The sequence below is a fragment of the Balaenoptera physalus genome (assembly GCF_965194825.1).
Source record: "Balaenoptera physalus genome assembly, chromosome: 16".
In the NCBI taxonomy this organism is placed as follows: Eukaryota; Metazoa; Chordata; class Mammalia; order Artiodactyla; family Balaenopteridae; genus Balaenoptera; species Balaenoptera physalus.
The window spans coordinates 13,029,649-13,044,981 of NC_138898.1; the positions used below are offsets into that span (position 1 = coordinate 13,029,649).

General features: G+C 47.7%; 1 long non-coding RNA gene across 1 annotated transcript in view; it reads right to left on the reverse strand.

Moving 5' to 3' along the window:
- Nucleotides 1–7,383: 7,383 nt before the first annotated feature.
- The window catches only part of LOC309645120, a 39,236-nt gene continuing 31,286 nt past the window's right edge, over nt 7,384–15,333 (reverse strand). The window contains exon 6 of the long non-coding RNA XR_014254749.1: nt 7,384–14,674. This is a non-coding gene — a long non-coding RNA (uncharacterized lncRNA). The remainder of the gene's footprint in view (nt 14,675–15,333) is intronic.

Consider the following 15,333-nt stretch of genomic DNA (forward strand, 5'->3'; position numbering starts at 1 on the left):
CTCACCTCTCTAATCCCTCCGTCAGATTCCTAAATCACCACCCATCATTCAGCGCCACTCAGCCAGAAATGACCAACACTCCGTAATAATAAAAACAGAATTACGGTCGCTGTCACCTCCTGCTGTTGACTCCTTTAGGACCAGATGGGAGTGAGATTCAGAGTCAGTGTCGTGGAGAGAAGCAAGGCCCTGTGGGTTCTGAAGAGGGGGGCATCCCATAAGTCAGGGCTAGTGCTGGTCTCTGTGTTCCTGTTTCCCAAAGTCAGAATTAACGGGCCTTTCCTGTACCCTGAAGGTGGCGGGCAGACTACTGATTTACAGACTCCCAATGGGTTTCATTTGGTTTTTAGGAAATAATTAAGTCACCAAATCTAACAATCAGGAATTTCCACATCAAGATCAGTGTCTTACACTCTTCTGGAAAATTAGGGAAAACTGAAAGCTCTGCCTTTGGCTGGGGCCCAGGAGCAATGCCCCTCTCCCCCTCCAGTTCACCACTCCCTGGTGGTCTCTTCACTGTGTCACCTGTGGGGTCAGCACCACCTGCGTCAGAGAGCCCACTCCCAGTACAGTGAGCGGCTCAGAGCTCAGACTGCAGACAGACAGACTGCCAGCCTCCGCTGCTGGCTCTGCCCTGCACCAGGGGGTGACTTATTTTCGTGTGTGTCTCGGTTTCCTCATTTGTAAAATGAGTCTAATAACGGCACCTGTTACCAAGGAGAGTAAATGTGTTAAAGGACATGCAAGGCACTTAGAACCACTCCTGCACACAGGAGCACTGAGCGTGTGAGCCGTCGATGAATTGTTTCTGCTTTCATTTGGCCTTTGTACCATCCTCACCCTCTTGGGTCGTGCAGTGGGTTGAATTGTGGCCTCCAAGAAGACAAGTCTGAACCCCTGGTACCTGCAAATGTGACCTTATTTGGAAAAAGAGTCTTTGCAGATAAAATTAAATGAAAGATCTCAAGATGGTATCAACCTGGATTAACCATTTGGGGCCTAGACCCAGTGACAAGTGTCCTTGTAAGAAGAAGAAGAGAAACATGGAAGAGAAGACATGTGAAGACAGAGGCAGAGATTGGGATGATGCAGCCACAAGCTAAGGGATGCTGGAAGAAGCCAGGAAAAATTCTCCCCTAGAGAATAAGCCTAGGGAGCCTTGCCCTGCCGACACCTGGGTTTCAGACTTCTGGCCTCTAGAACTTTAAGAGAATACATTTCTGTTGTTTTAAGCCACAAACAAATGTGGTCATTTGCTACAGCAGCTACAGGAAACTGAGATGGGATGGCAGACCCTGCAGCTGGTACCATTTCTCACCATCCCTGACCCAGCCCAGTGCCTGGTGCATTCGTGCTAGGCATGCCGGGTTGACTCTGGAAGACTTCTCGGTTGAGAATATATAATTATGCCCCACAGGATATTTGTGAGGGAGAGAGGGGTCTTTTGTAAGGCAAACTGTGCTGGGACCTGGAGTACAGGGCTGGGGGGCTTCCATGACCTGACAGAAAGACACACAGCGGTCGAGCTCTAGGGGGAGAAAATGTTGCTCAGGTGTTTGGAAGGGATGAAGAAGGCTTCTTGCTTCAGCCTAGTTCGTCCACCAGGACTGTACCCAATATCTGTGTGCGGGCAGGAGCAGCTGCCTAATATGCAGGGCCCAGTGCAAAGTGGAAATGTGGAGCCCCTAAAGAGAGTGGAAAAACAGAGAGGCTAAGTAACCTCCTGAAGGTTGCACAGCTGGCTTGTGATAAAGCTGCAGTCTGGCTCCATGCTGTGGGCTGCTTACCTACTGCCCCTCAAGCAAAGAACTACCAGAAAACTGATACGTTGCACTTCACATATGCAACGCAAATGTGTTCAAATATGAACACATTTAACCCTCCCATGTGCCCAAGTGGTCAAAGTTATTATTCTCCTCATGTTACAGATGAGGAAACTGAGGCACAAAGCGCTTAAGTCACTTGCCTAACATCACGCAGCCAGTAAGTGGCAGAGTCAGAATTTGAACCAGGGAGGCCACTCTGGGATTCACACATAAGACCCCAGTTCTCTACAACTCCCACCGAAGGGACAGGATATTCCAATAACTAGTCCTAACTTGTTAGGTTATATTTTGACAACTAGTCCTAACTTCAAGTAATTGTGTCCATTTTGAGGAACTTCATGGAATTCAGTCTTGTTTTATTGATAGCATAAATGTGATCAGGAAACCACAGTGTTTTTTGCCCAAAGGGAAAAATAGTACAAGAATTTGCCCCACATGGAGTTTCTTGGGAATGAGGAGGCTTTTAGGAAGAATCGCCTGTGCAATGAGGCGGCAGCTTGAGTTCCTCGCCTGCGTTAGATCAGCACAGGCTCTGGCTGGCATCTCCTTCCACTCCTGTCAGTTTCGTTCACTTATATGTTTATTTCCAGCTCCAAGCACAGTGCCCCCCACATGCTGGTTGTTGAATGAATCTCTCCCTCTCTCTGTCTCTGCCTCTGTCTCTCTCTGCCTCTGACGTCTTGAGGCTCGTCCCATGGAACATGCCCGAGACCCCGATGCTGATCTGTCCAGATGGAACGTGAACCAAACGGGGGCTGTGACTCGGGGCTCCCAACCCCAGTCCCGTCACTCCAGGAAAAAGACGGATGGACCCGGGGCTGTGGTGATCAGTGGCTGGATTTGAGGTCTGATTACCTATCCATGGAACATTGATTTATAGGTAATTCTCCCTCTCCTCTAAGACTCTGGATTGCAGCTAATTTACCGACAGTCTTAAATCACCCCTCCCCCGCATGCAGCAAAGCAAGGCGAGGCACCATCTATCATGTGCCTTCTGTAACCACTGGCTTGATTAAAACGGGGGCGGGGAAGAGAAATACTCACCTCTGTGCCAGGGCGGGGCGGGGGATGGGGCTCAGGCAGGAGCTGGCTGGGTAATTCATCCAGAAACGGTGGCGGCCCACACACGGCCGGCTTAATTTCATGTTTGGCTGCTGATGGGTTTTCATTTAGAGATAATGTAAACAGGTTGACAGGGCCCTAATTAACTGATTTGTGGTCCTTTGGGAACAAATGCTTATTAATATTCATAAACATTTGTAACGCTCAGGCAGATGCCCGGCCCTGACATGATCATAATATGTTCTCTACCACGTGCACTTGTGATTTCCGATTTGTCTCTTGCCCATGGACCCTGGTGGGTATTGTCAGGTGCTGATGGCCCTTTGCCAGGAGACAGGTCCATCTCTCGATCACGACATTAGTGCAGGATTTGCCAATTACCACTTGCTGGATTTTCCACAATCCTTTCTTCTTCCTGGGTGTCCCTGGCCCAGCTCTCCTCCAATCCCACCCCCCACCCCGACTCTCCTTGAGACAAGCTGAGAACCCCCTCCTCTGGGAAGCCTTCCTGGATTGATCTCTCCCCAAAGCGACTCTAAGTATGCTGTCGCTCTGTAGCATAATTCCTTGGTGCAGTGTAATTGTTTACATGAGGATTTGTTGTTTGACGGTTTTAGGTTGTTTTATCCAAGAAGGTGCTGCCTCATGAACTTTTGCTAAAATCAGGGACAAATTAGTTTCTCCCTTTTGCAGTGGAATTTCATCTTGTGCAAAGTCAGCTGAACAGTGAAAATTAAATAACAACCCCTAAAGCAATAGCTGGCATCTACAGGGCTCTTTATCATATGCCGGACAATATGTTGAGTCTCTTACCTGCTTCTATTAATTGTCTCACCACAGCCGTACGAACAGGCAGGTACGAGGATCCCCACCGTTTTCCAGATGAGGAAACTGAGGCACAAAGAGGCCCAGGAACTTACCCAAGACCACAAGTCAGTGAGTGGCATGGTCAAAATTACCCTTAAGAAAAAATCTCTAAAAATATTCAGAAAGCCCAGTCTATGTGGTTTAATGCAGAGACTTTTAAACTTTATCTCAACACATAGCATGAAATGTATCTTTCGTTGTGACCCGGTATGCACACGTGAACAGAGATACATGTGTGGGCAGACACACATGGGACAGAATTGACAAGCCTCGTAAAGTAATATTTACCTGACGACGTGTGAAGCGATCTGTTTCCCTCTCTAGCCTATTGTCTTCCACTCTATTCCATCCTATTGAGAAAAATTCTGACCCACTGATTTTATTTCTTAACCTCCTAACAGCTCACAACCTTCTGATCCGTTATGATATAGTTTGAAAAATCACTAGTGGGAAGCATGTCACACAAGCATGTGAAAAACATGTTATACTTTTTTTAAAAAATCTTTGGAAATAGTGATACTGACAAGTATTTAGGGCTTATTATGTGCCAGACACTGTTCTTGGGACTTTTTAATTATTAACTCAATCCCTAGCACAACCCCATGGAATATTAGGTTCAACCACATGGCATTGACAATACTTGACATTTTCCTATGGAGAACAGCAATTTCGTATGGTTGAAATCATGACAATTCCATTTTATGCACAATAAAACTAAGGAACAGAGAGGTTAGGTAACCTGCCAAGGTTGCACAGCTGGTACGTGATGTTGCTGCGACTCGCTCCCAAGCAGCCTGGCTCTAGCCCGTGTCCTCCTGACCGTTGTTTGGCCAGTGCTTTTTGGTCACTGACTCCTCAAGGACACTGCGGAAGCTTGCAGCAGCCGCGTGAATGAGCAGTGATTTCCCTCCTTTGCTTTATTCCTGGGAAAACCTTCATGGCCTCCAGTGCCTGGGGCACCCCCCTACGAACTCAAGGCCTGGCTGGATCCCCAGCTAATCTAGTCCTTCTCTGCACTTCCTTTCCCCTCCACGAGTGCAGCTGAATTTGTCAGCGAGTTAAAAGCAGTACAGTGAGATTACCTGCTGTGCTCTCCTTGGGATTATGCTTGGGATGCATTTAGTAAACATCAGATTTAAAAAGTCGTCAGAGGCTCACTGAAGAGTCAAGCCACATCCTGGACCAGAAGTACCTTTTTCATACCTAATGCAGTTATAGAAAGCTTAGAGCTGGAGGAGGCATCAGAGTTCTGATAGTCTGAGCGCCCAGCGCGAGTCTCTGCGTCAGAACATCCTCGACACTGGATGACCCGCCCCCGTCACGAAACCTTCCAGTTACACGGTGCCCCTTTGCATCCAAGGCCTCATCCATCAGCTTCTGGAAATTTGAATCACATTTTGTGAGCGGCGGGGTGCTCGCTTACCATTTATTCACCTCCCCCGGGATTTTCATCTCCTCTTAAGTTTGATGGGTCTGTGGGTTACAACCAAACAGTCCAGTGGGGTAGCACCTGATGCCGAGTCTGGGCTCAGGTTCTAAAATTACTAAACAAAGGGAACATCAAGTGTAGGAACCACTTGTATGTTCAAACCCCAGAATCGTACTCAGTGTGGGTAAATGAGCCCATTTGCAGTGGCCTTTGGCAGCTGAGACCCGATGAAGGAAGAATGGATCCATCTGCCATCTCCCCCTCCACCGGGCAGGGGCCCAGGCGGGGACGTGGCAGGCTGGATTATTTGCATGCATTTAAATAGTCAATGTGTATTAGCATGACATTTACTACTATATGCGTTGTAAAACTAAAGCTAATCTTCCCACGTTTTGTTCTCTGTCAAGTGTATCCAGTTGTATTTATGTCTGATGCAACTCTGTGGTAATCCTAACAATAGATCTGCTCTTGGGGGGACACTGATGGACTTTAAAGAGCACCGGATGGGATTGAGGAGACCAGGATGCTGGACCTCTTTCATTTACCGACTGTGTGACTTTGGAGAAGTCGTCTATTTCTGAGACACAGGTCCTCTTTTTTTTCTAGAGTCTCAACCGGGGTCAATTTTGCCCACAGGGGCCATTTGGCAATGTCTGGAGACATACTTAGGGCTGTCACTACTTGGAGGGGAGGGTGCTACTGGCATCTAGTGGGTAGAGGTGAGGGATGCCGCTAAACACCGTACAGTGCACAGGACGGGTCCCTACAACACAGAGTTATCCAGCCCCAAATACCAACAGCACTGAGGCTGAGAAGCTCTGGTGTAGACATACAAATGGTATGCAAAATACAGTATCAATATACACATATCTACCTAGCAGACATCTGGAGAGAGTTGAAGCTCCTGCCCTCCATGCATGCCTCTCCTCCCCTGCAGCGGTAGCCGCTGTCCTAAACTGTGTGATTATCATGCTCATGTGTGTCTTATGTGTACACACTCCCCATAACAAGGGAATGATAATCGCAGATTGGTCTCATTAACAGGGCTGCTACAAGGCATTTGCAACGGAAAGCCCAAGAAAGTGTCTTAAATATTCCATAACATAATTTACAATTTGGAATGATTACTATGACTTTATTTGCTTTTCCTATTGCCCCTTTGAGCATTCAGAGTAGAAATCATTCTGCCTCATTTGACAGAGGCAGACATTGAAGCCCAGAGAGGTTGAGTGACTTTTCGTTGGCTGCACAGCAAGTTAGGACCCAAGCTGGGCTCAAACTCTGGTCCTCTGAGTCAACTTCTGGTTTCAAGAGTGGAGCTTGAAGACGCTTTCAAAGAATTTGAACCATGGGAGTTAATAGAAGCTGATTCTGGGCCTTTCACCCCAGTTAGCAGTGCTCTCAGGCATGTCAAAAGCATTTCAGTCCGGTTTATTTGCCTCTCCCTAAGTTGCCATTTCATTTCATGAAGCAGCAGTGAAGCCGCTGCCTCTCCAGGTGGGTTGAAAATTGAAGTCTGATCCAAAGGCATTTGCCCTTTCAGGCCAGCCCCCTCCTGAGAGCGAGAGCCAGCAGGGACAGCAATTTGCCTCTCATGTTCATTTTTGTTCCTCATGAAATACGGTTAAAAAGAAACCAGTTTTTGAGAAAATGACTCAGGTGATTAGGTGAAGTCGCTTCTCTTGCTTTAGGCTCCAGCTGAGAAGCTGCAACCAGATTGGGGGAGGGGGGGTGGGCAGGAGTCAGGTGGGGTAGGAACCTGGGTCAGAGTTAAGTTACTGCCCATCCCCCCAGGAGGTAAGGTCAAGTTTGGGACGCAGACCCACTTCACAGATGACCCCTATCTTATTTTTCTATTTAATCAAAGGTATGCGCACACGGATTAAATGACCAAATAGTTCTATAAGATTTGTTACAGAAAAGGCATTTTCTCACTCCTTTTGCCCCAATTTTCTTGCACTCTTAGGAGACTGCTTTCAACTCTTTTAGCTGAATATGTTGGTATTTAAATCTAAATAGCATGCTTGTAAAAAGTGTCCCTGTCCTGGAAGGCTAAGCAGTGACCAAGGAGATATAATCGGATGTTACTAAGCGAAGGACACATTCAGCTGCATGCCTATCAGCAGCCACCTTATGCTCATGAAGCACGTGCAGCTAATGATGTTGAATGGAAAGAGAGAAGGCACCTGTGTCCCCTCACCTCTCGCTTCCTACAAACAGATCCCTGATTTTGTGTTGAGATAGGAGTTAGTGACCTCGAGATCTCTGGGAAGCTAGCCCATATTCAATCCCAGAGGATTAATTTAGTCTATAACCACCATGGTACATCCTTTTCCCCTTTGTCAGTGATTGGTTCAGGAGTTGGCATGTGAATCTGTTCTGGTTAATGAGATGTAAGGAGAAGTATGTTGGGGACTGCCCACACTGAAAACAAAAAGAGACAAAGCCTTATGACAGAACCTTTTACGGCTGACTCTTTCTCCCTTCTAGGGATGGGAGAGCAGAATGTTGGCAGCCACCTTGTGACCATGAGGATGCAGGTGTGAGGATGAAAAGCCAATGCACTGAGAAAGGCAGAGCAGAAGTGTGGAAAGATCCTGCATCCGTGGTGACGTCACACTGCTGCCACGCCAGCCCTGAGCTCTCGGGGCTCCAGATACCTTGTTCAATATGAGACAAGAAGATGTTTTTAAAGCCTAAGACAGAGTTAGTCAGGGGCTCTGTAACTGCAGCCAAGTGCACTCCCATTGCTATAAGTATCTTCCCATTTAGAGTGGGCTCTGATCGAGTGTCTCATTTCCTTGGAAGGAAATCAACAAACACTGTAGCCAGCCACAGTGATGGGCCAGGAATTTCCTAGGCCCTCAGAATACAAAGATAAATTGAACTCTGTCTCTGATTTCACAAAAAATGAAAACATAAGAGAGGAAACATGCAAAATGGTTGCATTTACAACAGCTGCTGCCCTTATGCATCAACTCTGCCCTGAACACTGGACATGTGATAATGCATTTGACCCTGGGTGGAGGGGCTGGCAGTCAAAGCTGGTTGAAACAGCGCCAGCCTTGCTGGACAATAGTGGTTCTGCTTCCTGTTTGTAACCAACCCGGGTCCAACATGAGTCTAGAAGCTGAACTTCAAGGGTGTGACGATTCTGAGGGTTAACGGTGGGCTGGAGCCCGAATCCCTGACTCTCTCATCTTTACTGAAATGGAGTGTGCAAGCCTCAGTGGCAATGAGGGGAAATGCCAGAACATTCTAGAAACTCCAGCTTAGGAAGACTGGAACCCACCATGCCACATTGGACCCTTGAGTTCCAGCTCCTCTGCCCTTCGGGATGGGAACACACATCTGTTGGCCTCCACAACGTGCACGTGGCAGGAAGGGTTATAAATAAACTGTCCTCCCTCCCTCCCTGCTGCCCTCCACCCTCTGACAGCTCAGCTTGTGGTTTCCTCTCCCTTTGAAAGCCTTCCCCAGCCTGATGCAAATCCTAATTAAAATCATGCACAGCGTGACTTTTAATTAGCCTGAGTAACCCCAAGGCAGGCATCAATATTGGAGCAGGATAATTGTGTCCAGGGCCTCTCCCCCAGAGATCAGCGGAATGCCCCAGCTGGGGGAGGCCCTAGCGCCCATGCTGGGAAGGGCCACCGAGGGGTCAGGCTGGGCTCAGCCAAGCACGGTTTCACTTGGGGCAGCCTCTTTGCAGGCAGGAGGCAATGACTTTGATCAGGGGGTTTGCAGATTGATTTTATGTAAGCTAGATGGGATTTCAAACAGGTCCCAAAGGGTCTGGGGTTGGGGTGGGGGACTCTGAATCGAGATTTAGAAGGAGGGAATAAATGGAAAACGAAATCCTTTTCTCCTAACAAATAAAATAATTGGGGCGCAGTGATTTCTTAAAGCAGAAATGATTTCGCTCTTCCTGATTCCCTCAAAGCCATAGAATTTTTCTGTGCCTTTGCTCATGAATCAACTAGAAATGTGACCGGGGGAGGGGGACGTAACAGCGTTTTTTTGCTCAGGAGAATTCATTAGGAATTCTGGAATGCTGACGTAAACTCACTCCTAGGGCGGCCAGCTTCAAAGTTCCTCGAACCCGAGGTGGGGGAACCCATTTAAATCTGCAAGCAGCCTTCCTGCAAAGAAACCCAGCTCAAAATGGATGCCTGGTTATAAGCAGGACACTGGATGCCTTCCTAGGGCCTAGACTCTTTAACAGCTCCCATGGTCCATGGAAATGTTGGCTTAAAGATGGATTTACACATCAGGGGGCAAGCCTGGGAAACCCTATAGCTAACAGGGGAGAAGAAGGTAAGTTCCACAGGTCAAAAATCATAACAGAAGTTAAAGGGAAAATAGGATTCCAATTGCCAAAAAGCAGATTTTCATAAGACACATACCTACACATTACTATTTTGCAGATCTAGGTGTGATGTATACTAAAATCAATGTAAAAGAGTTGGCTGTTGACAGTCTTTTCTCTTAAATTATTTGTGTCTGGCTCCCTTATTTTATGACCTTGACATTTGTAAGGAGACAAGATAGATTACTCAAGTCAACAAACGGATAAGCTTCCACAAAAGGGACATCTTATTTAACCTGAATTTCAGAAATGAGAGAGAAAGATGTTTATGTCGTAGGTGGGGACGGGGGTAGTGGGTGGGTTCTTCACGTCATAGTTTCCAGGGCAATACAGATCTGATATGTTAGGATGACGAGCTCTGCTGTCTTCACGTCCACCAGGGTCATGAAATGCCCCTGGGCTATGCTGCTTCCAGCAACTGTCCGCATCTGGTGATCACTTCCCACCAAGAACTTCAGTGACAGGCACGAGAGCCTTCCAGAGTGAAGGACATCCCCCCACGATCATTTGTTCCTTCCTTGATGGGTGTCACCCTCCGACAGGCCATAACTGCTTCTTCAATACTTTTGTGATGCCTCCATCCCATGAGTACAAATGCCTTTGGCTGGCCACCATGTTCCCCAGGATGTGCAACCATGGCGGAAAGAGAGGCAACGGGATCACTTTGCTTCTCCTCTTTCTCTCACACTCAGTCCAACATGGCTGTGAGTCCTGTTGGTCCTTCACTGAAAAATATCCAGCATCCGACCACAGCTCCCCACCTTCATTCAAGCCCCATCTCTCCCCTCTCTCCTGGTTTGCAGTATTAGCCCCCTAAATGGGCTCTTTGTTTCCATCCTTGTCTAGAGAAACTGACTTGTTCAAGACTATACTTTTTAAACTTTTCATTTACAAATTAGACACAGGTACCCAAAATCCAACAAAAAATGTATAGTTTAGGGAAATATATCAACAGACATCCTTATAATCAGGACCAAGTCAAGAAATAGCACTTTGCTGGAAGTCCCTCCATGGCCCCATGGCTGCATCCCAATCACCGCCTGACCCTCCCTCCAAAAGTAACCACCCTTTGACTCTTTCAGTTAATACCTCCCTACAATCTTTATGGCATCATCACCCCAATGTGCCTCCTTAGACCCTACAGTTAACATAACCCAGTTGGTAAATCGTGGCATGTCTTTTTAGTCTACGGGTTTCCTGTCCATGCCTCTTTTCCTTAGACTCTCTCTGTTGCAGTGCCTGGGCTGCGTGACCTATAGAGTTTCTCACAGCCTGGACCTTGGTAATTTCATATTTATGGTGCGGTCAACACCTCCTTCTCTCTGTCCTCCATCTTTCTTGGAAAATGGCAGCCGGATCCAGAGGTGTAGTCAGAATTATGTGTGATACTGAAAAGGTTCTGAATTAGAAAGGAGTTATTGGGGAACTGAAGGGGATGAAGTTAGAAAGTTGGATGATGATATTAAAGCCCACCAATCAGAGACCACCGGGACCCTCCCTGCAGCCACAGTTACATTTAGCTAATCTGCTGCAATAAAGGAGATCACACCCATAGCAACGCAGGACAATCTCGGTAAGATGTACAGGGAAGAGTTTCCTATAGGATTTGGGCTTCCATTGAATGATTCTAAGGAATTAAGGAGGCAGGGTCAAGAAGTGGGGGCAATTTGGTGATTGGGTATCTTTTTTTTATGAGATATAATTGACATCTAACATTATGATGGGATGGGGTATCTTAAATATTTTTATCTTGCAGGGAGGGAGATGAATGCAGGGCTAGGGTGTCATTGGTAAAGAGGCAGCTACCACTCGCATGAGCAGAAAAGGAGCACGTTCAGTTATTTCTGTACGTGCGTGGTCTTGTCTCCGCCTAGTTTCAAACAGGGTCATGTTGTGGCCTCGTCTGAACACGTTTGTATTCCACAAGCTTTGTTCCTGTTGATTGGGAACATCATGGCCTAGCCACCAGGTGCCAGGTGGGTTATTTTTCCCTTTCTCGGTTCCCCTCCTGGTTTTGCTGCAAACAGGACTGATTTTACTTTATCAGTGGTCATATTGTGGAAGGTCTTAACTACCCGTTTGAGGAAGTTTGTATTTCATTTGGTACATAAGAGGGGAGCTACCAAGGATCCTTGGGGTCCGGAGTGAGGAAGTTAGCATTGTACGTAAGGAATTGGGTGTCAGTCTCTTGGGAGAGAAAAGTTAGAGAAAATTATCACGATCAAAGTGAGAGGCAGTGCCGTATGAATAAAGGTGCTGGCAATGGGAATAAAACAAAGATGATGGAGCCATCAGAGGGGAGGAGATAACAAGGCTGCACCCTGGATGGGCTGTGGGGTGAAGACAGCGTGGCAGGCACTGATGTTTGCTGACCCGACACGCATCCCCCACCCATCTTGCCAACAAAACCCCGATGGTTTTTCCTAAGCCAATGGCAATGAATCATGATTGGTCAAGACCCATCTTGACTCTCCCAGACACCATACCAGATGCTTGCCCTGCACCCCCTGCAGTGAAGGCTGCCCTGTGACCTCACTCAGGACAAGGGGACCAAAGAGGATGTGTGGTGGGGCTCCTGGGAAAGGTTTGCATTCCTTATAAAAAGGACAGGTGTGGGAATTCCCTGGCAGTCAAGTGGTTAGGAGTCGGCGCTTGGCACTTTCACTGCTGTGGGCCCGGGTTCAATCCTTGGTCGGGGAACTAAGATCCCGGAAGCCGCACAGCGCGGCCAAAAAAAAAGGAAAGAAAGAAAAAAAGGACAGATGTAAGGAGAGTACTCCCTTGAATTGCCCCCTTTTCCTCGTTTTTGGCAAAAGAGGAATATGTGATGCCTTCAGCTGCCCTCCCAAGTGTTTTGCTAAAAACACTTGTTTTTGTGAACTGCTGTTTGTTGGAGTTGCTGTGACTTGTGGCCTAAAGCATCCTAACCAACGCCCAGGGGGAGCCAAAGATGACTGGAATGTCTTTGAACCTGGGTGACTGACTGATGCGGGGTTCTGAGTGGAAGCATGGACCTCTGGAGGAGAAGTGTATTGGGGGTGGGTAAGGAAGATGGCGATTTTGTTGATTCTTCTGGGCTTAAGTTGAGAGCAAATACCAAGGTCTGGGGCTTGGGACAGAGGCTAGAACTTGAGAAGGAGGCGCTGGGAGCCACTGATCGGCTGGAGGTTGAAAAATGATGCCACGGGTGAGGAACCCAGCAAGCGTTTGAAGAGCTGCCTCATGTCTGTTTGGGGGGGTTCCTTGGTAAATATATACTTTAATTCTTTTCCACATAGTCAGATATGACTTTTAGGATGTTGTGAGCTCATAGCTTGGCTCGGTTTCTGCATTTCCGAAGCCTGGCTGGAAAATAAATTTGCATCCCTTGTCAATACCATCACCAACCAATTCCCAATGGAGAATTTTCCCACTGCATTTGTTTCCTTTTCGAAAAAAAAATTTTTTTTCATTTTTCAACGTTCAAATGCAGCTGTGGCCACAGTTTCTCGGAACCTGTACATCAGTGGAACAGCCTACAGGGGACGATGGGTCCTGTTGAGCCAGGAGGAGGAGGGATGAGGGTAAAGGGCAGAGGATCCTCTGGCCCGGGCCCCAGGAAGGGGGATCGAGACGGGGAGTCAGGGAGGGAGTGCAGAAGAGTTTGGGGACCCCTGGATGGCTGACCCCTTTACGTCTTAAAATATCCACATCTAACCATTTGAAACAGGAGAGAGCTGCCCATTTTTCCAGAGTCGGGGACAAAGCTGGCTCCAGACCCAGTTCTCCTAACTCTTGGTCCACTGTTTTCTCCCCTCCTTCTCATTCCGAATGAGATGAGACATCTGTGGAGGGCTTTGAGCAGAGGAATCATTAAGGTCTGATCTGCGTGTAAATGTACCACCCAAAGCACTCCAACGAGGAGAAGAGGTGAGCATAGACGGGGAGGGCAAGAGGTGGGAGACCAGTAAGGAGCCAATGCAAAACCCAGGTGAGAGAGGATGGTGGCTTGGATTCTGGTGGATTGGACGTGGCATCTGAGAGAAAGGAAGGAGATAAAGATGACTTCCATACAAATTATTATGTATAAAATAAGCTACAAGGATATATTATACAACACAGGGAATATAGCGAATAATCTATTGATATAACAACTATCAATGGAGTATAACTTTTAAAAATGGTGAGTCCCTGTATTGTACACCTGTAACTTCTATAATATTGTACAGCAACTATACTTCAATTAGAAAAAAGATAAATGAATAAAAGATGACTTCCAGGTTTGGGTCCTGAGCAACTCGACAGCCTTGCCTTTCACTGAGATGGGGAAGACCAGAGAAGAAGCAGGTTTAGAGGGAGGCGTAAGAAGTTTCATTTTGGACAGGCTGAGGTTGATATGCCTGGGCAGCTGAGTGCATGAGTTGGGAGTTGAGAATTCAGGGGAGTTTCAGGCCAGAAATATACATGCGGGAGCTGTCAGTAGGTAGGAGAAGTTTAAAGCCTTCAGGCTGGAGAAGCTCTCCCAAGGAGAGAGTACTGTATGGGGAGTTTTGAGAAGAATCCCTCCCTATTCTCAGACATGGGTTTCCTGAGTGATCTTGACCAAGTCCCTTCACCTCCTGGGCCTTTGGCTTGTCTGCAGAAGAATGCACTGGAGAACTTGGTCTCCAAGATCATGCCCTGCTCTGCCATGCTATGATGGAGGCTCTTGGAGGTGGCTCGCCGCCTGGGATGTGCAGGCCAGTGGGACGGCTGCTGTCCTCCATCAGTGCCGATCCCAACGAGGACAGAGATTCGGATGCGGATGGGCTGTCACCACACTCAGCGAAACCTTCGTGCCGCTGGAGTGAGACATCAGATGTCCTCCGTTCTTCAAGCTGTGAAACAAGCAAGCCCTTCAATATCTCCAGTTTTCTACAACAGGAAGTCAGGACCATTAGAATAATCCGTCCACCTGGGAATCTCGGGAGGACTGGCGTGGCCAGTGGGGTCAGCCAGCTCTGCGATCGTGTCACCAGGAGATCGTCTGCGACCTGCTTATCCACCAGCTGGGAGATGGAGGTCTGTGGTTGCAGCCTGGGCCCTTCGGCTGGGCATCCTCTTCCCCATCAGCAGAGCACTGCCATTCTTACCTCCAGAGCCCTGTAAATGTAATCATTCACATTACACTCTAGGGTGACCGGGCCCTGAGGGGGCGGAGTCAACATCTGTCCTAATGACACAGTGTCTTCAGCGGGTGCCTCAGAGATGGGGCCCCGGACAAGGGGGGAATCTTTTGTTTCTAGGTCATGCAGGCTATTTTCATAGAGAGCAGAATGAAATGGAGACCAGAATAGACTGGAAGGGTTTATTGGGTTGAACTGAAAACTTCCTGGCACCCAAAAGGTCAAAGTCAGCAATGTTGAGCTGATGAGACCAACAGGAAAATCCACGTGGGTGGCCCTCCCATAGGTGCTGGCTGCCGTGGTCTCAGAGCATGACCTCTGGAAGACACTCCCTGGCTTCAAATGCTGCCTCTGTCGTTTTTCTAACTGTGTCATCTTGGACCAGTGACATAAACCTCTGTGTGTTTAGAAGCTCCACATGAAAAGTGGATGCATAATGGTCCCCACTTCATAGGATTGTTCTTGGGATGACACGAGTTCACATGTGTCCAGTGCTTAGAACGATGCCTGGGGCACTGGGAGTCCTGTAAGAAGCTCGCTGTTCGTAAGGATGGATCCCTTAACCAAACTCCATCCCACTATTTGAAAAATCACCAGGGACACATCGGGACTCAGAACTCCCAGTAGATGAGAAGA